We start from the raw sequence: 24,685 nt of genomic DNA on the forward strand, positions 1-24,685 counted from the left end.
ATAGGCAGGAAGAAATGGGAGAATTCAGCTTGCTCCTTATACCTGATGGCTGTATATTAATCTTGGTCCCTAAAGGAAATAAATGGTATAATCAAATCTGAATAATTTAAGGAGAGTTTATTTACAAGGGAGACTAGTTTAATAGGTGTGGGTGGGGCACCTGGGTGGCTTGGTCAGTTGGGTGTCTGACTTTTCCTCTCAAGACATGATCTCATGGCTTGTGGGTTCGAGCCCTGAGCCCCACATCTAACTTTGTGCTGACCTCTCAGAGCCTGGAGCCTGCTTTGATTGTCTCCTTCTCTGCCTCTCCCCAGCTCACACTGTCTCTCTCTCTCTGTCAAAAATAAATAAACCAAAAAAAAAAAAAAAAAAAAAAAAGGTGTGGCTGGTGGAGGGGACCACAAGTGATAGCGGCAATGGAGTTTTCAACATCTCTAGGTTTGAGGGGACAAAGAAGGCAGATGTTGCCAGAACATAAAAGGATGGAATCCTGTGGAACAGGACAATTTGACAGCAGCATTGACCCTCCATTAATGAAATTGATGGGGTTTTGGAGTGATGGGGGTCTGGAGCCAATGACCAGGAAAAAATACTTGAGATGTCTTTGGTACAAAAAAGGTGATTTTATTTGTTTGTTTATGTTTATTTTTGAGAGAAAGACAGAGCATGAGCTGGGGAGGAGCAGAGAGAGAGGGAGACACAGAATTCAAAGCAGGCTCCAGGCTCTGAGCTGTCACCACAGAGCCCGACGCGGGACTCGAACTCACAAACCGCGAGATCATGACCTGAGCCAAAGTCAGACACTTAACTAAGCCACCCAGGCACCCTGAAAAAAGGTGATTTTATTAAAGTGCAGGAATAGCGTCCCTGGGCAGAAAAGAGTTGTACCGGGGTTGTAAAGAGTGACTGGTTATATACATACGGAGTTGGGGGAGATAAAGTCAAGAGGAATTTTCTTAAAGGGATTTCCATATGCTAAAGAAGATTTACAGATTACTGGAGGCTTAGCTGTTGTCAAGCTAAGGTTGTTCTTCCCTCTAGCAAAATATTATGTTAAGACAGTAGGGAGTTCCTGGAGATTAGGAACTGATAAGATTCCTATTGATAAGACTGCCCTTTTCTTGTAATTTTACTAAGATATTTGTAAATTGATGGAGACGCTATCAGTTTAACCATTTGTTTTCTGTCCTTTGCTTGTTCTTAGGAGGCAGGAGTGCCTGAAGAATATCACACATATCCCCTTGGGGAGTCAGCTTGCCTTATGCTCCCTCACCAAAATGACCCATCCAACTTGGATCAGCGAATAAGTCTCCATCCTTACTCTTCTCCCTCCCTTGAATCTTCTGTGGCACTCCATTGGCGAAATCCAGTGGAAAGCCAGAGTGCACAGGAGCCCTGTTAATATAACCCACAGAAATGAGCCTTCTGGAGAAGAAAGCTGGGTGGGAAAGAGTGGAGATATATAAGGACAAGTGGAAAATATCTAGCACAAAGGGGTTCACAGGCTTCTATGTGTCATAGATGGGGATCCCTGGGAACAGACTCTGAGACAAAGAGTCTCATGCAGAAGATTTATTAAGGAGTACTCTTGGGAGATACACCTGTAAGAAATGGGGGAGGAGGGCTGGGACACAGAGAGAAACCGACTCACTATGCAGTTGCAACGTTAAGGCCTTAGCCTATTCTGTGAGGTGCTGTGGAATTGGGATGGGTCTGCAGAGGGGTCCCTGAACTGAGGCCTTGGGACACCCCTCTGTACCCATGTATCAGCCAGTCAGAGTACAACCTTGGGCTAGGGCTGGCCAGTGCCTGTGACCTAGAAAAATTCCCAGGGAGGGATGTAGGTATGAACCTACAGGTGGAAGGTGGGTGGATCTGAGTGGACCACTGCCTCATCCACTACACTGTGTGTGGAGGTGAAGGCAATTGCTGATTAGATGGCTAAGGACAAGTAAAGCGCTGAATACAGAAATGATAAGATACGATATACTGAGTTGGTGAGAAAGGTTAAAAAGAGTGAAATCAGATGCTAAAAGGCATTTGAAAAAATTCAAGCTCTATCCCTTGTAAATACATCAATAAAAATAACTCTCTTAATAACATAAAAATGCTGCGGATAGACACCTCCTAAACACAGCAAATACCACTATGTATCAACCCAAGAGCTAAAATCATATTTAATGGGGGCACCTGGGTGGCTCAGTTGGTTACTCATCTGACTCTTGATTTCAGTTCAGGTCACAATCTCACGGTTCCTGAGTTGGAGTCCCGCATCAGGCTCCATGCTGATAGTGTGGAGCCTGCTTGAGATTCTCCCTCTGCCGCTCTCTCTCTGTCAAAAATAAATGAATAAACTTAAAAAAAATTTTTTTTCACCTATCAAATTAGCAAAGACCAAAAAATTTGATCACGTACTTAATTGGTTATAGTGTGAAGGAACAGGCATTCAGACACAGTGTTAGTGGGATATGAATGTCGCCTCTCTGGGACAATCTGGCAACAGTCATTAAAATTAAATACATGCATAGGGGCACCTGGCTGGCTCAGTTGGTTGAGTGTCAGATTCTTGATTTTGGCTCAGGTCATGATCTATCATGGGATCGTGGGGTCGTGGGATCTATCCCCACATGGGGCTTCATACGGAGCATGGAGCCTGATTTAGATTCTCTCTCTCTCTGTCTCTCCCTCTGCCCCTCTATCCTGCTCGTACTCACTCTATCTCTAAAAAAAAACAAAAACAAAAACAAAAACAAAAACAAAATAGGGACACCTGCGTGGCTCAGCCGATTAAGTGTCCAACTTTGTCTCAGGTCATGATCTCATGGTTTGTGGGTTTGAGCCCTGTGACAAGCTCTGTGCTGACAGCTCAGAGCCTGGAGCCTGCATTGGATTCTCTGTCTTCCTCTCTCTCTCTGCCCCTCCCTCTGTCTCTCTCTCAAAAATATATAAACAGTAAAAAACATTTTTTTAAATAAAAATAAAATTAAACACAGGCATATCCTTTTACTAGTGATTCCACTTGTAGAAATTTATCTCATGGATATATTCACATATGTAAGAAAGAAATGTAAGGATATTAACTTCAGCTTGGTTTATAATAACAAAGGAAAATAATTTCTGCACTCAATGTGGGACTTGAACTCACAACCCCTAGATCAAGAGTCACATGCTCCACCAACTGAACCAGCCAGTCACCCCAGTATGTAACTTTTAAAATGAATGAAGCAGATTTCTTTGTCCTGATGTGAAGTGATTGTCAAGGCATGCTGCAGAGTAAAAAGAATCAAGAAGCAGAAAAATATGTATGCTCTGCTATTTTTTTTAATATGCATAGAAAATCTTAAGAAGGATATATAAGAAAATTGGAAGCAGTGGATACTTCTGGAGATGGAAACTGGATATTTGGTAGGATATATAAGAATATATAAGAAGAGGGACGCCTGGGTGGGTCAGTCGGTTAAGTGTCCTATTTCGACTTGAATCATGATTTCACTTGGAGGTTCGAGCCCTGCATCAGGCTCTGTGCTGATAGTGTGGAGACTGCTTGAGATTCTCTCCCTCTCCCTCCCTCTCTCTCTGCCCCTCCCCTAACTCTCTCTCTCAAAAAATAAACAAATAAACTTACATATATATATTGCATATATTTATATAATATATAAATACATATCTATATATTATTATAATATATAATAGTATTATGCATAACATATATAATAATATAATATTATATAAATATAATATATATATATAATCTTATATATATAAGAATGACACATTTTGTACCTTTTGGATTTTATACCTATTCAAACATTAATGTAAAAAAATAGACCACAGAGATGAACCCAAATCAAGCAAATACTTAAAAGAATACAACTGACAACAACCTTTTTTAAAAATTTTAATTTATTTTTGAGAGAGAGATAGAGCGAGTGGGAGAGGAGCAGAGGGAGAGAGGGAGACACAGAATCTGATGCAGGCTCCAAGCTATGAGCTGTCAGCACAGAGCCCAACGTGGGGCTCGAACTCACAAGCCGTGAGATCATGACCTGAGCCAAAGTCAAACACTCAACCAACTGAGCCACCCAGGTGCCTCCAAAACCGTTTTTTTTTTTTTTTTATTAAAATTTTTTTTTTTAACGTTTATTTATTTTTGAGACAGAAAGAGACAGAGCATGAATGGGGGAGGGCCAGAGAGAGAGGGAGACACAGAATCTGAAACAAGCTCCAGGCTCTGAGCTGTCAGCCCAGAGCCCGACGCAGGGCTCGAACTCACGGACTGCAAGATCGTGACCTGAGCCGAAGTCAGACGCTTAACTGACTGAGCCACCCAGGCGCCCCACCAAAACCGTTTTATGAACAGAATCTCTATAACAATATGTCAGAGATGAATATAGAGATTCGTCACCTCCCAGCCCAGAGCTGTGGGGGAGGGAGGAGATTCCTTTTATGTTTTGTCCAAGAAAATGACTGTTAAAACATCCTCAGATCTGCTCAATTTTTTATTTTATGGCTTTTAAGGCCTTGTCTCCCAATGAACTTGGGGTAAACAGCAGGATACACCATTTTTGAGCAGGTTGGCAGGTTAACCCGTCTCTCAGCGTTTGCAAAAAGGCACACTTGGGCTGGGGTGTGTCTGAGCCCAGAATGGGACTATAGAACAGCAGAAGGACAATGAACTCCATTGTGCTCCTGTTCTATGCAGCAAGCATAACAGTGTCTCCTATGGCTCAGGGACAAATGTGCCTAGGCATAAGCGGACTGAACATAGGTGATAGATGTCCAGCACCTGGAGATCTTAGGGGGTCTTCACTCCCACTACAACTTGGGAATTGAGTTTGAGGGTAGCCCCTCTCACTGCCCTACAAACCAGTTCAAACCTGTTCTCTCACTAGGCAATCCTTACTGTAGGTCTTCACATGGCTTAATATAGATCCCTAACTATTAGGTTTTAAATACCTTTCTTTTGATGCCCTTTCAAAATTTAAGGGAGCCGACAAAAGGTTGTGAGATCAAACAACAAAGTCAAGGAGGTCTCTTTTTGATTACTGGAACAGAAGTCTTTTTACCATAGCAAATCATACAGACATGGCTCTGTATGATTATGATATAGTTTTAACAGCACATATTAGGGGCGGGGGGGTGGGGGGGTGGGGGAGAGGATCTCTATCAACAATTGTTTCCACTATCTAACTTCTGCCAGAAAGAATGGCTTGACTTTCAGCTGCTGCCTTCTGTGGTCTTTTGACCAGAATTCCAATTGTGCCATGCGGCAGGTCAAGTTGTGCAGGTGCCTGGCTGTATATTTTGCAGCTAATTCGCCCTGGCAGTCACGTCAGGAAATGATGCTGTTCACAATCAGATGTTCCACAGGAACATTACTGGACTTTGTCTATGGCTGAGTGGCAAAATTGATGATACCTGCTCGGAAAAATTTCCGGGTCAAGCTTATGTACACCAGGCCCTACCCAGGCACTGTTTCTAGCAAGATGAGTCCCACTCAATTCTGCGGATTTGTATGTTTCTTCGGGGACCTCACCCAGGTCCTAGAATGGAGGCAAAGGTGTTTCTTGAAGAAGAATTCTGGCTTTGGCTCAGGTATTCTGCAGCCCACCTTCCCTTCTGCCAGAGGGTTTGTGGCGGGGTTTTTGACTTGTTGAACAGAATGTCAGTCTTGCTACCTGCTTGCTTGATATACAAGATTTATGTATCTTCCACCTGTCAGCAACATAAAATCCTAACACTACATTTTAGTTGGAGAATAACCTTGAATTTTAAGTTATCTCACTCTTTTCAAAACCTAGACAGAGAAAAGATTATTAAAGGGACTTACTATCCATCTACTTTTTGCTGACTTAAGATCTGTCCTTGTATCACATTAGATTATTGTAAACCTATTTTGCAACATTAACTTAGTCCTCTCTGGTGCCCCCATTACTGAGTTTGTCTTGTAGAGAGTGCAAGGACCAGATTTTCTATAAAACTATTGAAGTTATTGACCAATGTAGCCTAAAATATCTCCTTACATAAGGTGTTACAAGATGGGCTTATTTTATTTATTTGTTTATTTATGTATGTATGTATGTATGTATTTAATACTTTGCCAGCTTAAAAAATGTTTATTTTTTTATTTTGAGATTGAGAGAGAGAGAGAGAGAGAGAGAAAGCTTGCATGTTCACGGGGGAGGGCCAGAAAGCGAGGGAGAGAGAATCACAAGCAGGCTTCGTGCTTCGTGCTGTCGGTGTGGAGCCAATGTGGGGCTCAATCCCAAGAACCCTGAGATCATGACTTGAGCCAAAATCAAGATTTGGATGCTTAACCAACTGAATCAGCCAGGCACTCCATGATGGGATTATTTTATCATAGGGTTTAGTATTAGGGAAAAAAAAAAAATCCCTTCTGAAAAACTGGTTTCCTCATTTCCCATTCTAAGGGCAAAACAGTGTATTACTCTTCTTTTTCTGGTTGACATAAATATAATTAGTAACCATGCACAGTTACCATGCTAGACTTTGGGGCTACAGTATATGCTTCCTCCCTGTTTTTATGGTTTTGGTATTATATTTCTATGCCAATAAATGTGTTATATGTTTATGTCATATTGGAAGCTACTGTATGGCCTAAACTTATTTTTAGAAAAAGTAGGGCTATGAATTTATATCACTGTAGAATACTCACGTAAAAATTACACTATGCTCATTAAAAACAAAAACAACAGCAACAACCAAAAACCTCTCAACAACAGACTATACCGAGGCAAGGAACAAGATTTTAAAACTAAAGTCTGATAAAGAAAGAGGGAAAGTACTCAATATTTGTTTTGTTTTTTCATTCATTAATCCTTTAAAAAATTTTTTAATGTTTATTTATTTTTGAAAGAGAGAGAGACAGCATGAGTGGGGAAGGGGCAGAGAGAGAGAGAGGGAAACACAGAATCTGAAGCAGGCTGCAGGCTGTGATCTGTCAGCACACAGCCTGACTCGGGGCTCGAAGTCATGAGCAGTGATGTCATGACCCGAGCCGAAGTGGGATGCCTAACCCACTGAGCCACCCAGGTGCTCCTTCATTCATTAATTCTTGAATTCATTTATAATAGTTAAGTATTAGATAAAGTTGTTGATTCTCTAAATGTAGTAATAAATACTGGGTTTGCCAAATTCCATGTTGGAGGTTGGCATCTGCACCCTTTTGGGAGATTGCAGGAAAGGAAAAGAGTGGGGGAATCGAATGGGAGTGGGGAGGGTCACAGGTGTTCTACATTCGCTAAGCATACATGCTTATCCATGTCAGCTGCCCTGGTGGGTCAGTCCTGACTCTTCCTGGCCTGGTTAAGCAATGATGTAAACTCTGTGAGGGTAAGGATTTTTGCCAGACACAAATGAGCTCAGGTTTTCTATTGAATGAATGAATGAATGAATGAATGAATGAATGAATGAATGAATGAACGAACGAACAGACGAACCTCACTTTGGTGATGGTGATCCAAGTGTCCCGGAGCCTGAGCTCTTGCCCTTATCCCAATCTTCTCTTGCTGGGAGATGGTAGCCTCACCTCTGGAAACTCTGGGAAGCTGCTTCCCAGAAAGAATGCCTCAGTGGGTTATAGGTCTTAGAAAAGGGATTCTGGTCTTTTCTCCATCCAAACTCCATGTGTATAACTACAAATCTGGCTGTGTTTTAAAATATTATGCTCTTTAAAATACCTGTAAATGCCCAAATACATTTCCCCTAATTTTTCATAGCTATATATAGGACAATGTAATATGAACATTATGTTGGGTCCTTTGAAGTTTTGTGATAAAATCAACACATCATCCATTTAGAAAACATCATGACATTAGAGAATCAGTCTAATTCAATGCCTTTTGAATTTCAGTGTGTATCAAAATCACCTAGAGTGCTTGCTAAAAACTCAGATTGCTAGACTCTGCTTCCAGGGTTTCTGATTAGGTCTGGGATGGGGCTCAAGAATTTGCATTTCCAACAAATTCCCAAGTGATGCTGATGCTGGTAGTTCAGGGATCACACTTTGAGAACCATGGCTTTAAACCAGCTTTTCTTACCTAATCATCTGCCTATTGTGACCATTTGGTGGCTTCTGTCCTGAACGCTGTTGGCAAGTGTACAGAATGGTCTCAGGAGTGTGAGGCTGACTAATCTGGTGACTGTGACCTGCATTATCTGCAGCTGGTGGCTGATTGCAAAATGGAACAATTAAGGATTAAGACATAAATCACAGGAAATTAATATGAAGCACCACAGAGTATAAAACCCATAACATCGCTGGTATTCCTCTGTTTTGCTTATACACGTGCATCCTGCTTTGCTCTGCTGTGCTCCCCAGCATGGATGTGACCACACCCAGAACAAATAAAAGACTGTCTGTCTCTACTATCACAGAATGATAAGGTCATGGGCAGGCAAGAGAATGGAAGTAAATTCAATGAAATAAGATTCTAGGGCTGATGATGAAGAAAAATGCCATTATATTCATTTAATTTTATAAATATCTGTACTTCATCTGTAACTGTGGCAGAGTGGAAGTCAGAAAATTTTTTGCCTTTAAAAAGTGGCTTCTTTATGTCCAAATGATTTCTCTCTGAGTCAGACCTTCATATAACTATTTCATATTGACGAAGTTTTGGGGTAATGGGCGGGGTTCGTGGGGTCCGGAGCCAAGGGCCAAGAAAGAATTCTTGAAGACATCTTTGGTGCAAAAAGGTGATTTTATTAAAGCATGGGGACAGGTCCCATGTGCGGGAAGAGCTGTACTGGGATCTTGACGGGTAACTCATTATATACCCTCAGGTTGGGAGGGGGTCAAGAATAGAGTAAGTCTCTAAGGAATTTTGGAAGCAAGGTTTCCAGGACCTTGAGGGGCTAACTGTTGCTAGGGAAACTCTATTTATTACCATTTAATAAACCGCAATCATGAGACCCTTCAGATGTATATCGGGGAGCCATAGGCTTGGAGTACGCCCCAGCATATACCTTGGGGCAGTTGAGCTAGAAGAAGTAAACTTAACAGGATCCTGGAGGTTGGGATAATGTTAAGCTAAGGTTCTCTTTTGCCACTAGCAAAGTGTCATCATCAAGGTAGTTGAGGTCCTAGAGGGAGGTCACTCTGCGGGTTTCAAGGACTCGTCAGTGGACTGTAGGCAGCAAGGGACTTTAATTTTTCATCTGCCCTAGTTTCCCACATCACCATGGCAAGCACTTAAACCACTTTCCTTTGTTCTTTCATAGCCAGGAGTGTCTGAGGTACATCACACATATTCTACCGGTGTGTGTGTGTGTGTGTGTGTGTGTGTGTGTGTGCGCGCGTGCGCGTGTGTGCGTGTGTGTCAGCCTGTATTTTGCCCTCAGCTTGCCCCACACTCCCTCATCAATATGGATTACTTATTGATTTTGATGATATGGCTTCTTAGAATAAAAACCTGAAGCATACTATAAAATAAGTGTAAATTTGAAATGCAGGCTGATGAGATGGAAACAAGCTGAAATTTCATATTGCTGATTAGTTATTCATTTAACTTTTTGGAAATTCATATTTGTATTTCTTCTTATACACCCTTAACATCAGTTGATTAGCACCAAGAAAAATGAATTGATATAATGTCTAGAAAATCTGGTAGGATTGATTTAACAAAATTAGTTTGAAAACTTTCTTCCTGTTCTATCCCTTCTGAGGTCACAAAGTCACTTTTCACATTATAGACATCTCCAAATGGTTGCTTATTCTCTGATGTTTTCTTTGACTAATCAGAACAAGATGACAGGGTTTTTTTATTCATCCTACTAATGTCTGAGTGCGATTTACCTAAATCTGCCCCATCTACAATTCATAATGATTGCATTGATGCACATACTTTAGGATGAAATTGATTTAAATAAAATTTATTTAAATTTAAATTACTACCCAGGAAGATGGAATGTAATAAGCTGGACTGCAGCTTCCTATCTCTTATTTGATTTAACTATAATACGGTTCTCAACTCATAAATAGGTCTAGTTTCATTTTTAGAAGCCTACACCATACATTCCAAGTGGTGATTGATTCTGATAATTTCTCAAACTGTTGTTGCTGTCTAATCAGGAAAATGAAGCATTTGAAACAAATAGATGTAAATTAATTGAGAGGGTTAAACACCTCTAAGTTAACATGTTTATCATGATTTTGTTTGGCATATTTTAAAATATGTTAGCATTATCAACCAAAACAAAAAAACAATGTATACTTATATAAATGTTTTATTTGATTAAAAGAGGGCATGCTGACAGTTTTTGAAAGACACACAAAAATGTTGAAATTGATATGACTTGGAGAACAAATCTTTCACCCTCACCCCCTGACTTTGTGGGCACTGGGTACAGTACAGGGAGTTATGCAAACCCATATTTGCAATCACTACTTTACAGATATTAACATAGGGGATGAGGGATATCTTGTGGCAGAATCTAATCTTGCTTAAGGAAAAAGAAGAAGAAAAGGCTGCAATTTCAGAGTTTGGGCTGGTTATGCATACAGGATAATGAGCTTGGTAAGTTTAGAAGCTTGGGTCTAGCTCAACAAACAGATGCCAATGTGGCCAAACAGTAATGTTCCATGCTATCTCCACTGTGCATTTGAGTCTCTGTACTCATCATCTCATATATATATATAGGGCTATTTTGTTCTCTTAATATACTTCACTCTAAGTATAATACCTTTGAACATTATTGTTTTTCCTTAGAAGGTAGTATGTGTTTTATTTTATTTTATTTTATTTTATTTTATTTTATTTTATTGTGTGTTTCATTTTAATACTCACCCTCAGGATGCTCAAGAAGAAGGAGGGATATATCTTCAGGTTATACTGAGAGAAAGACTGAAAAGGGCAGATCTTGGAATACTAAAGCCCATGCTGGGCTTGGACTATTTCAGACATATAATTCCCCTGCATTCATTGGACTTGAGAGATTTTTTAAGTTTTCTGAACAAGACATTTTTAAGTCATCTCTCAGCGTGGGTTAATTTTATAGATCCAATGTTGTCTATAATGACAGCTTACATTAAATGCTTGGTAAGTATTAATTCACAATAGGTCCTTAAAACTACCCTGTGAGGCTGATTTTCATTTTTTAGAGGAAGAAGCCGAGGCTCAGAAAGGCTAAGTAAATTCTTTCCTCTCTCCCCCCAGTACTAAGTGCTACGTGGTAGACCTGGGGTTAGGCCTTTCTCAGTCTGGTTCAAGACCCTGCACTCTGTGGTGTGTGTGTGTGTGTGTGTGTGTGTGTGTGTGTGTGTGTGTTTGATAAAAAGAAAAGTTCATCTCACAGTTGGGGCAGGTTCTGTTCTGGGGGGCAGATGACTTTGTCCTTGAGGATGAATGGTTTTTTGGTTCTTTTAAAAAGTAGGTAAACTGTCTTAGGAAGGACAGTAGGTCTTTTCCTGGGCCCTGCTGAGGGAGATATTCAGGCAGATTATGATTTGGGTGCCACATCTTAGGAAGCCAGCACCTTCCAGAGCAGGGCAACAAAACCAGCAAGGACATGGAACAGCTTCTGTGTAAAGCAAGAATTGGAAACTAAAGACATTTCCACTTCACGTCCTCAACACCCGTACCTGTCAGAGTCAGGAAAAGATAGGAGAAGAATTACTGTTCTAGAAGTTGGGAGTTTTAGGGTTTTCCCAACAATTCCTTTAAAAGCTGTATGGATATAGACAGGCCTCTTAGCATTGCTGGGCTCAATTTCCTTATCTATAAGATGGATTCTGGGTTTCCAGGGAAGAGGTTCTGCACCAAGGCTGCACAGGGTAGCGGTTAGGAGTAATGACTCTGGAACCAGACCACCTGGCCTTATAACTATTTAACTTCTTCATGCCTAGATTCTTCACCTAAGAAACAGGGATATTAGTTTCTATTTCACAGGGTTGATAGGGGTAGCAATGGGTTTGTACATATAAGTACAGTGCTTGACCCTTAGTAAGCTCCGAATAAATGTTAGCTATTAACACTATGAGTATCTAGTATAGTGTCAGGATCCAACTTCATACAATGGAGAATATTTAGAGATGTCATCATCTTGGATCCATTTTCTTGGTCTTTCTTAGCTTAAGAGGCTCAAAAAATCAGAATCCTTTTGGCAACCCCATTTCGTCCCCACTCCTGTCCAAGCAAGGATCCTCCCCCAACGCTAAGCTATTGTCTAGGCATCAGTTCAAGTACGGGGAGGCAAGAATTGGAGCAAAAAAAGAAGGAAGAAGTGGCATTGAGGCCAGATGAAGGGTGTTCGTACAAGTTGTATATAAGTTGGGAACCACTTGTATACTAATATGTGTGAAGCTTGATTCTCTCATGCAAATAATGTGCATGGGCAGCTGGAGGTGTCACTCTATCAGGTGGCTCCCACTCTCTCCTCTGTTACCAGCTGGGTCACTCCCACCTGCCTGCATGCTGCTATTCTCCATTTCCCATCCACACTGGCCATCACCACTACCTACATGTCATAATGTCAAGGGAGGTAAACACATGTCATGGCAGATAGTGCCTATCTCTGCTCAGCCTCAGGAGAGGAGCTTCATGAGTCCAAGCATTGCCAGAGCTGGACTCATCCTCTTGAAAAGGGTAAATGAAATGAGATCATTTTAAAGTTGAGGCTTTATTTATTTATTTATTTATTTATTTAATGTTTATTTATTTTTGAGAGAGAGAGAGAGAGAGACAGAGTGGGAGCTTGGGAGGGGCAGAGAGAGAAGGAGACACAGAATCTGAAGCAGGCTCCAGGCTCTCAGCTGTCAGCACAGAGTCTGACGTGGGGCTCGAACCCACAAACCGTGAGATCATGACCTGAGCCGAAGTTGGACACTTAACTGACTGAGCCATCCAGGCGCCCTAAAATTGAGGTTTTATAAAAATCCGATGTTTTAAGGCTCTCTATGAAAGACAAACACAAATCCTATGAGGTTTTCTTTAAGGTATAGTCAAGTTCAAACATGTCATTATAGACTAAGACTTATAATTTAAACTATGACATACTTCTTAATTTAAAATATATACTTGGAATATATATTTTTTCTTTCAAAAACTTTGAATTTTAGGAATAAAGGGGACATCGGAGACCATTCATTTCCATGTCAGCATTTTTAGATGCAGGAACTGAGAGGTAATGAGGTGAGGACACGTGTCCTTGTTCACAGGGCTAATTAACAGAGCTGGGAAAAGAACAGAATACTCATTCAAGAACTATTTTCCTTATGTCACAGAGGACTCCTCCTCCAAAGTAGTTGTTGTTCTTGCATTGCAAAGGGTTCTAGAAGGGGAGGACAAGTGAAACTAGGAGCACCAGCAGCTCGTGCAGAATGGTGGCAAAGACCACAGGACCTGGGGCCATACCTACATGGCTGGAATCCTGTCTTCTCAACTTCCCAGTGGTGTGATCCTGGGCAAGTTCTCTGTGAGGTAGCAATTAGATATTGTGAAGTCACAGTTAACCTCTCTGCATAGTCACAATGAATCGATTGCAAATGTTTTGGTGTATTTGTCAAGTGTTTTGCTCTGTGTTAGGAACAGAATTAATATTAGATGCATGTAAATCCGGAACCGTGTCTGTGTTTAAGTGCTTAATTATTGTTTCTGAAAGGCCCACTGTGAGTATCTAGAACAGTTATAGTTAATAGCTTTGCTAAATTGAGGATGTTTAGGGATGTCTACATCCTGGATCCTGTTCTAGGTCTTTCTCAATGTTTTTAAGTTTGTTTGTTTATTTGTTTATTTAGAGAGAGTATGCACGTGCACGCATATGAGCAGGGGAGGGGCAGAGAAAGAGGGGAGAAGAGAGAATATCAGGCAGGCTCCCTACTGTCAGTGTGGAACCCAGTGTGTGGCTTGATCTCATGAAGCGTGAGATCATGTAGGTCTTTCTCAATTTAAGAATCTTAAGAAGTCAAAAAAAAAAAAATCTTAAGAAATCAGAATTGTCTTCCTAACCTCATCCTGTGCCCACCTTGCCCCAAGCAGACACTCTCTCGACTCTATAATCCTGAGGACAGAGACCTGGGTAGAACTTGATCTAAGCCATATCCCAGTGTCCAGCCCAGGGCCTCAAAAATAAATGTGTATTAAAGATTAATGCAGTGGTATCTCTAGAATTTTGATAAAAAATGACTCAGAGGTGATCATCTGGTTGGGATTGAAGATGAGAGTTTGGATTGAAATTGCATTTGCTGTAGGAAATAATGGTGATCAAAGAGATGTAGCTAATGTTCCCTCATGCCAGCCCTTGAAATTACCAGTGAATGAATATGTGAATGAATGAATAATATATGAATACATGAGTGAATGAGGATAGCAGCGCTACAGCTCTCTGTCTCAGTAGACACCACCACTGGGATAGAATCTCCAACCAATGGAGGAGGAATTTCAAAACGAGATCTGAGATGGACTAATCTGAAGTAAACTGAGTATTAATATATCTTCTTTACCTGCTGACACCCCTCACGTGGAGAATTCTGCGTTATAATAATTATACAAGAGATGCATGCAATGCCCTTGTAGGAAGCCAAACAAATTGAATACAGCCTTTTCCTGTTAAAAACAAAATTCAACTATGTAAATTTGAAGATCTAATTGGCTTTATTAAAAGATTCATGAATTGGGGACATCCCAGCTAACAAGTAGAGGGGAGCTCCAAGGAACTGTAGAAAGTGGAACGTTTGTGGGGCACCTGGGTGGCTAAGTCAGTTAAGGGTCTGACCTCTGATTTCAGTTCAGGTCATGATCTCATGGTTTGTGGGATCAATCCGCACATCAGGCTCTGTGCTATCAGAACTTGGGATTCTTTCTTTCCCTCTTTCTCTGCACCTTTCACAATAAATAAACATTAAAAAATAGTTTCTTTAAAAAAAAAAAATAGGAAGGTGGGGGGGGGGGCAAGAAAGTTATTAGCACAAGAAAAGGATTGTTCCAGGCAAGGTGGATTTTCCTTTGTGGGAAAAGCAGGGGTCTTATCATACAGATTACTTCATCCACCCCACTTCATCTATCGTTGGGGGATGGAAAGGGCTCCTGTGGCCAACTCTTGTGTGATCAGTAAATTCCTGAGTGACTGATTAAGACTGTATTTCTGGAGGAGGTTGAAACTGCAATTAGATTGGGTATTAAGCCCTGGTTTGTGGAGTTGGCCTAAGTGACACTGAAATGCCCAGAGTCTAAGAGACCCCCAAAAACGAACCACCAGAGTCCAGAGTCAAAGCTAAGCAGCAAGGGTCATTTATTGCAGGTTCGAACCTGGACCTCTGCGCCCTCGTTGCCAGTGACGCCGAGAGGTCCTGAGAGAGGTTTTTACACCCCTTTTATAGACAGGTACAAACAAGTCATGGGGAAATCAGGAATTTTCCACAGTTACAGAGCTGCGATTGGTTGGTGTTTAAAGTTGGACACTTAACAGTATTCGATTGGTTCCTGCCTTTAGGTCAGACCACAACCGGGGGTACGGGTATCACAATGATTGATCAGGAATACACGGATGTGCCAGGCAACAATGATTGATCAGGAATATACGGATGTGCCAGGCAACAATGATTGATCAGGAATACATGGGCGCGCCAAGCAATTGTACAGAAGCAGAACAAGCTGGTTAAGCTTGGTTAGGTTTCAGTTTCCCGTAACTTAAGCTTTTAAGTTTTAATTTTCTCAACCCTCTCAACACCATTTTGGGCCTGTGGGTTTTTTTTAACACTCCTAAGACCTGTAGCCCGGTTTATTTTACTTTTATCTGATTTTATTTTATTGTTGAAGTCTGGTTGGCTCACAATGTTACATTAGTTTCAGGTATACAATATAGTGATTCAACAAGTCTACATAAGCTGTGCCCTCCACAAGTGTAGCTACCAGCTGGTGTAATACCATTGGCTACATTCTCCATGCTGTACCTTTGATCACCACGACGTATTCATTCAATAACTAGAAGCCGGTATCTCCTACTCCCCTTCACCTACTTTGCCCATCCCCTCCCCTCCTTTGGTAACCATCAGTTTGTTCTCCGTATTTGCGCCTATGACCCAGTTTAGAGAACAATGTTCTAGATTATGTATACCTACTGATGAGACTGTCATCACTTTTTCAATTTTCCTCACAGAGGTATGAGATTAATGAGATAACCATTTTACGTCTTGTTGTGAAAGAAACTCCTATATAAAAGCTATTATTGTCATGTTTACAATCCAGAATGGTCCGATGAAGTAGTATATTTAGATATCTAAATGGTAATGGAGAGTTTGTGTTAAGTTTTGGATGTATTTGATTGATTTGTTGAATTTTAAATTAATCTGAGTTTTTTAATTGGACTGATTTTTTAATTCATGTGGGACCAAGACTCATATGTCTTCTCTTTGTTGACAGGCTGTATCTTTTCCATGTAATCCTGGTCTCTACTTTTTATTTGCATTTATTTTTATTTCTATCTGGAAACTTGTCTGACTGGTCTTTGCTTCTGAAGACGTCAGGTTATGCAAAACTCTTGGCATTCTTTGCTTGATGACTGCACAAAGGATTAATTAAGTGTGAGGCAAATTCTTGTTAGATAGCTCAGTCACATAATTCCAGAGAAATCTCTTGTACATATTACTCATTAAAGTGGTTTTTTTTTTTTTTCATTTTAAAATGACCACAAAAATTACTGAAATAGCAAAAGCTTTGTCCTTTTTCCTTTCTAGAGCTCTTAGTTTTTCTGCTTTCGTCTTCATGGCTAGACTTCTAGAAACTTGAAAACAGTTTCTCTCCTTTTATTGGGGACTTTTTGGCAAACACTGAAACTGAAATATGGCTTGATATATTTTTGTTGTTTCTGAGTTTGTTTATCAACATGATTAATATTATCAAAACTGTCCTTGGGACATAGCTTAATCCCTCAGCTTCTGTTCCTGAGGAGGATTCGCTTTGGAGAAATAAATTTTTAAAAGTTGCATGCCAGGCAGGATAGCAGCAGGAGCATTCCTTAACCTTCCTGCTTCTGCTCGCGTTTGTTTCCATGCACACCTGTCTGCAATGTCTCTGGATTCATCACGGTGCCTCCAGTCTAGAGAAAACTGTGAATACTCTTTTCTGAGCCTCTACAATGACTTCTTCCTGTGAAGAAGCCACAAGAACCACTCACTGACACAGAATCCCTTTTCTAAGAAAAGGAAGTCGCTGTTTTTAACATGGCACTCCTTAGGAAATCTTAGCCAGGATATTTTATTGAAGTATCCAATTTAAAAATTTTGGGTTCTTGGGGTGCCTGGGTGGCTCAGTCAGTTGAATGTCCGACTTCGGATAAGGTCATGATCTCTTGGTTCCATGAGTTCGAGTCCTGCATTGGGCTCTGTGCTGTCGGCATGGAGCTTGCTTGGGATCCTCTGACTCCCTCTCTCTGTCCTTCCCCTGTTCACGCATGTGTGCACGTGCTCTTGCTCTCTCTCAAAAATAAATATTTAATAATTTAAAAAAAGATCTCAAGTTCTTTAATAGAAATGAATTTCAGCAATGCTGTTTTCATTCCATATGCCTCTTCTCTCTTTTCCTTTTCTTTTTTTTCAAGTTCCTTCAGTAAGAATATTTGCACTCTCTGGTGTGCTGAGATCCTGGACCAACAGGATCTCAAGTGTCGAATGTCCTGTCAGAATTTAGGTTCCATTGACGACAGATTGATGACAGTCAATAGTGCAATAGTGAGTTGTTGTTGTTTTACCAAAAGAGGCCATTTCTTTTGTTTTTAAGAGCACCTAAGTTGCTAAGAGACCGTAGTTTGGTTCATAATGTTTATTGTATTAATTTGGCTCTTTCCTTAATCCTCCTACATTTCATTTATTTCATTGTCTGCCCTGCTACAAAAAATACCGCTTTATCTCTGCCTAACACCCTCTCCTTCGCACTCCCTACTCTGGTTTCTAAAGAAAACCTGGAAGAATAAGGACAGAAGTCCATGCAAAGAGACTGCAGGCAAGGAAGAAAGAAAAGGAAGAGTCTGAGGAGGGCGAACAGCTGGCGAGTGGGGTGGTTAGACTTGTCAGTGCTCCTGGGCTCCTTTTTCCTCAGCTAGCTAACCTGCGGCCAGGACTTGGCCACTGCAGCTTCCTTTGGCTTCCTTCCATTTCTGACTTCAAGACCATGCTCAGGGCAGACTGCCTTAGAAGGCAATTGGTTTCCTCCTGTTGGCCCACGGGGTGCTTCTGCCACTGTACCCGCTGGCCTGGCATCCTGGAAATCTGACAAGCCTGCCTTGCTGAGACAGAACAGATCGGCTTCTGTCCTTTTTTTCCTTTATTACAGTGGAGAGAGAGAGAGGCCCAGAGGAGGAGGAAGCTGCTGGTGCAGAAGTCGCTCTCTGGAAGGGAGCTCTTGTGAAATTCATTCTGCGTGGAAACAATCGTGTGGGGGTGTCATTTTCAGTTGTGCTGTTGCTGGCAGGATGATTCAAACAGAACTGTTTCCCTGATCTGCTTGGGCTTGGTTTCCACTCCTGCATAATACACACGCGGGGTTCTCTGTACTGTGGGTAGCAGAGAGCCCACAGATACCTGTGGTTGGAAAGCTGTAGGGGTCTCTAATTTTAGGAGTCAAGCAAAATCTAAGATACTTCAAAAATTTTTTCTAATTATTATTTATTTTAAATTTTTTAAACGGCTGATTAATTTTGAGGGAGAAAGAGAGAGAGAGAGAGAGGCAAAGAGAGGGAAAGAGACAGAATCCCAAGCAGGCTCCATGCTGTCAGCACAGAGCCTGATTTGGGGTTCAGTCTCACTGACTGTGAGATCATGACCTGAGCCAAAAATGAGAGTCGGATGCTTAAACGACCGAGCCACCCAGGTACCCCTAAGATACATATTTTATAAATCTTGTGTTTTTATTGCTAAAACAAGATGGCAATATTAAAGATCAGTTTTAATGATTATTCTATATTTTAGCTATACAAAAAAAAAAACAAAAAACAAACCACATCACTGCTCAGCTCTCACTGAGTGGGTGAGAACTGGGTGCTCATTAGAATCATCTGGGAGTTTTTCAAATTACAGAGGCCCAGGCCTCACTTTAAACCAACTGACTCTGAATCTATGATGGTGGGGCCCAAGCATCTGTATTTATTTTTAATAAATAAAAAAAATTAATATTTATTTATTTTGAGAGATAGAGACAGAGTGTGAGCAGGGGAGGGCAGAGGGAGAGAGACACACACAGAATCCAAAGCAGCCTCCAGGCTCTGAGCTGTCCTCACAGAGCCCAATGCAGGGCTTGAACCCACAAACCATGAGATGGTGAACTGACCTGAGCTGAAGTTTGGTGCTCAGCGGACTGAGCCACCCGGGTACCCCCAAGCATCTGTTTTTGTTTTTGTTTTTGTTTTTTCAGGCATCTGTATTTTTAATAAAATTCTCAGAGGAGTTGAGAACCACTGGTAGAAGATAATATTGATGAATATCCTGTTTACTCTCTAATCAGATTAAGAAGTAATCTCTCCCTGGTCACATTTCCCTCCCTAATCAGAAGTAATCACTGGCCTAAATTTGGTGTTTATTGTTGTTATCCAAAATTTTAAACTTTTACCACATGGGTATGTGTGTTTGCAACTCCAAATGATACATAGTAGGGCATATACGTGTTTTAAAAACTTTGCAGGCATGGAATTATGTCATATATCCTTCTGAAACTTTTTTTTGCTCAAGATGTATTCATATTGATACATGTAGTTTTAGTTCAGTTTCATTGCTATATAGTATTCTATTGTATAAATTAAAAAATTTTTTTTTGAAGTGAGCCAGTGAGTGTAGCATTTTAACAGAATTATTTCCATTTTGGGGAGTATTTTCTCTCAGTTTTGTCTTCAAGCACACTTTTTTTTTTTTTTTAAGTTTTAGTGAAAGAGAGAGAGAGTGTGTGATTGGGAGAGAAGGGCAGAGGGAGAAAGAGAGAGAGAATCTCAAGCAGGCTCCACGCTCAGCATGGAGTTCAACTCGAGGCTCGATCCCATGACCCTGGGATCATGACCTGAGCCCAAATCAAGATTCAGAACCTCAATCAGCTGAGCCACCCAGACACCCCAAACATATGTGGTTTTTAAAAATATTTATTTATTTTTGACAGAGAGAGATCATGTGCATGCGCACATGCATGACCAGGTGAGGGGCAGAGAGAGAGGACACAGAGTATCTCAGCACTAACAGCACAGAGCTTGAACCCATGAACCGTAAGATCATGACCTGAGCCCAAGTCGGACACTTAACCAACTGAACCACCCAGGTACCCCTAGCATACATGTTTTAATAGTGATAATTTCCATTATAACTCAATTTTGGGTTTTCTTTTTCCATTTAGTATCATATAATAAACTTCTTTCCATGTTTCCATAGGTCATAATGATTATTTAATTACATAATTTTCCTTCATGTCTATTCATCATAATTAATCTAACTATACCCGTCATTTTTACCCCTAATATATTCTTGTAGGATGGAGCTGGTAATGTTACAAGAAAGATTTGCAGGTATGTGTGCAGCTTACTTGATTTGTTGAATTATTTCTCTAGAATGGTTTTCCAGGAGTCAGATTATCGAATCAAAGCCTCTGAAAAGGCTTGATAGATTTTATAATACTGTTTTCTAAACACACTTGTATTTTTGTTATAACCCATCTCTGGGTTAATGCTGATTTATTTTGTTTCATGGGGGAATATAATATTAGGAGTGCTTCTTTTGGAGAAGCCGTACTCTTGGTTCTAAACTCTTAGGACAAATTGAACACTGAGAAGAGTACCCAGAATTGAATATATTTAAGTAGACTAATACACAAAGCTAAATGGAATAGCAAATACATAAGAAATTGCAAATTCACTGGATAAGAAATTAATTCTAGATGCGATTTAATAATTATTGAAAATCCCATACTTATGTTGCCTAATCTCTTTACTAAACCTCAGTTTCCTCAGCTGCAAAATGAGGTTATGATAGAAATAATAATAGCCGTGAGTAGCACAACAACATTTTTGCAGTGTTCATCACATGCTAGGCATTGTTCTAAACACTTTACATATACTAGCTTTCAACTGGCTTAACAACCCTATCATGTAGGCATAATTATTATTATCCCTATTTCATATTTGAGGAACCAAGGCACAGAGAGGTTAAATGACTTTTCTAATGTCATACAGCTAGTACATGGCAGAGCCAGAATTCTAACTCAGAAAGTCTGGCTCCGGAGTTAATGCTTATAACCACTAAATAAATAAGATAGTTTATATAAAATACCTACTTCAGTGCTAGGTGTATAGTAAGTACTCAATAAATGCTTGATATTATTATAATTATAACGTGTTTTGAAAAATCATTCTAACGAGTACAGGGAGTGAGTGAATTGATTTAATAGCCCTAGAAAACAATCAATAAGTGGAAATTTCAGCAAGGCAAATTTTCACTCAACAGCAGTAGTACATTCTTAGACCCTGGACATGAACAAGGAGAGGCTGAATGTCCACTTGCCAAGAATGCTGTAGAAGAAATTTCCGTATCAGGTAAGTGACTGCCCTGGATGAGCTCTAAGGAATTTCTAGCTACAGGATTCTATGATACTAGGCCAGAATCTTATGTTCTTTTCCCACATACTAAAGCTCACTTGTTTTCTTTAATATCAGTTACAGTTTATGAACCTTATTGATGTTATTTTCATTGTAATTATCTGAATCATTCACCAACAAGAGCGTAGCTTTGTAGTTTGTGTAAGCCTTTGGCAGTCTCTTGTGTTGTAAGGTCTGATGTGTTACAATACCTGAACTCATAATGATGGGTGCTGGGGAAACCAACATATAAACATGTCAGTTTCCTTGGTGGTCAGCCTTCCTGAGCAGGCATCTACAGAGCCACTGTCACTTGGCTAAATATTATTTGGAGTCTGTCATCTTTATCAACACTTGATCTTAGCCAAAAGGCCGAGAAGCGATTCTGTCATCTTTATCAAGAGAACAGACAGGCCCATGAAATGGGGCTTTAAATGTTTACATTGAAAAATTATGGGACTATGATTGTGAATGTGAGTTGATGTCGCATTTATAATAACACAGTTTGCAAGTGACTCAGGAGAGTGCCAATGATTTCCTGCTGGGCAGGGGGATTGCTCCCTTGATGGAAGTAATAATTTTGCTCAAGCCACAGGGAAGCCACACCTGACCTTAGGATTTGTTCTCCCTTTGGATTTCAGCCCATGCGATTATTTTGTCTATACCATTACATCTGAAGCAATCCTTCAGGGTAATGCACAATTTTGTATATTAGATTCATGTCATTTCTCCAAAAAGAGTCATTTAAAGGGAACAGTTAATTCCATTACAAAGATGATGATGGAATCCATAGCAAATATACTGGATTGGCCCAGAGATCCAGGCTTTAGAAAACGATTTCTTATTGGCTATATATTGTTGTCTTTTGTCTAATGTTTTAGATTGTGCTGAATGTGTAGTTACTATGGAGATAGATCAAAATAGGCATAGAGTTTTGAGTATCAAATTGTCAACAAATTTTCCTTATAAAAATAAGATGTAGAGTGAGAAGGAAGGCAGACAAAGACTCTCAAAAACAGTTATGAGATTTAATCTGTGGTATAGGAAGGAACGAGAAAGCAGAGAGCAGACAGGACTTTAGACAATAGATTCTTCAAAATTTTAAGGTAAACCACTTGAAATGATCATTTTTGAATCATCGTCACTGAAACACACAATTTGCCTTATAAAGAAAACAATCTCTTTTTATTTAGTGGGATTTGACTATGTTCAACATTTGTAATAATTCTAAAATAGAAAGTTACAGGTTAACTTCATAAAAACAACTCATGTATTTATACATGAGTACCGTTGACCTTAGAACAATGCAAGGATTAAAGGTGCTGATCCCCATCAACCAAGAACCTGAAAATCCATGTATAATTTTTGAGTCTTCAAAAATTTGGGGCGCCTGGGTGGCTCAGTCGGTTAAGCGGCCAACTTCGGCTCAGGTCATGATCTCGCGGTCCGTGAGTTCAAGCCCCGCGTCAGGCTCTGTGCTGACAGCTCAGAGCCTGAAGCCTGTTTCAGATTCTGTGTCTCCCTCTCTCTGACTCTCCCCCTTTCATGCTCTCTCTCTATCTCAAAAATAAATAAACATTAAAAAAAAAATTAAAAAAAAAAAAAATTTTACCAATAGCCCAGTGCTGACTGGAAGCCTTACTGATAACATAAATAGTCAATTGACACATATTCTGTATGTTATATGTACTATATACTGTATTCTTACCATAAAGTAAGCTAAAGAAGATGTTATTAAGAAAAATCACATGAAAGAGGAACTACATTTACTGCACTGTATTTATAGAAAAAAAATTCACATGTAAGTGGACCTGTACAGTTCAAACCTGTGTTGTTCAAGGATCACCTATATTTATATTCTGTGTTTTTTTTTTTTTAATTTTTTAACGTTTATTTATTTTTGAGACAGAGAGAGACAGAGCATGAACAGGGGAGGGGCAGAGAGAGAGGGAGACACAGAATCTGAAACAGACTCCAGGCTCTGAGCGGTCAGCACAGAGCCTGATGCGGGGCTCGAACCCACGGACCGTGAGATCATGACCTGAGCCGAAGTCGGACGCTTAACCAACCGAGCCACCCAGGCGCCCCTATATTCTGTGTTTAATTTAGAGACATTGTAACTCAAATGAAAACAATTTTAAAATGCAATTTTATTTTGAGTAAGCAAAGGTTTGCTTTGTAATCTGACCACCTAATAAGCAATTATGAGCAAACATTTGGGGCATCTGGCTTTAGGGAACTCTAAAGACAGTAGCAAGCTGTCTGGTAGTAATTATAAGTGTCATTATTTTTGTGTTATTCATTCTGGCTCCAATAGGATGAGGGTGGTGTGTCTAGTCATCCTGAAACCTGAATTAGAACCCTCAAGACTTGAATGACAGCAGTGGGCAGTCAGAGTCACTGCTGTTGTGGAATGTAAGCAGAATTTCTAAAAGGAACATGTGTTACTTACATACATTAAATATTGAAAGATTGGCTTAGGCTAAAAGTACTCCAGGTAAGTTGTAGGACTGGATAATAAAAGGATGAGTTCATATTGTGGACTTTCAAAACATAAAAATCTTTTGATCATATCTATTTAAGATGAAAGTCAATTTTTAAAAAATGTTTTATTTATTTTTGAGAGAGAGAGAGGGAGAGCACAAGCAGGGAAGGGGCAGAGAGCGTGGGAGACAGAGGATCCCAAGCAGGCTCTGTGCTGAGAGGCTGACAGCAGCAAGTCGGATGTGGGGCTTGAACTCACAAGCTGGGAGATCATGACCTGAGCCGAAGTCAGATGCTCCACTGACTGAGCCACCCAGGGGCCCCCAATTTTTGATTCAAATAAAACAGTAGGGAGTTGACAAGAAAAGTTTGTCCAAGAAATGACAAATGTATATTATAGCCAAGCACAAATCTCAATTTAGAAATTGCTCTTAAGCAAATTATACTTTGCCAGCATCTTGCTACATTTGAGAGAGTACATGTTTATATATATGAAATTTGAAAATAATTTTGACATATTTTATTTTGTGTAACATTTTGAAAAAAGTATCCTGAGCCAGGTGATCTATTTGTCATTTATAAAACAAGGCAAAGACATTGAATTTAGAAACTTCTTGTAGGTTAGTTGAACAAATAGAAC

At 40.1% G+C, this 24,685-nt stretch overlaps 1 long non-coding RNA gene across 1 annotated transcript in view; it reads left to right on the forward strand.

Moving 5' to 3' along the window:
- Positions 1-13,505: 13,505 nt before the first annotated feature.
- Positions 13,506-24,685, forward strand: part of LOC144615660 (uncharacterized) — a 29,060-nt gene continuing 17,880 nt past the window's right edge. Inside the window, exons 1-3 of the long non-coding RNA XR_013554058.2 lie at positions 13,506-13,627; positions 20,462-20,496; positions 21,431-21,519. This is a non-coding gene — a long non-coding RNA (uncharacterized LOC144615660). The remainder of the gene's footprint in view (positions 13,628-20,461; positions 20,497-21,430; positions 21,520-24,685) is intronic.

Source organism: Panthera onca, chromosome A1 (genome assembly GCF_046562875.1).
Source record: "Panthera onca isolate mPanOnc1 chromosome A1, mPanOnc1 haplotype 2, whole genome shotgun sequence".
In the NCBI taxonomy this organism is placed as follows: domain Eukaryota; kingdom Metazoa; phylum Chordata; class Mammalia; order Carnivora; family Felidae; genus Panthera; species Panthera onca.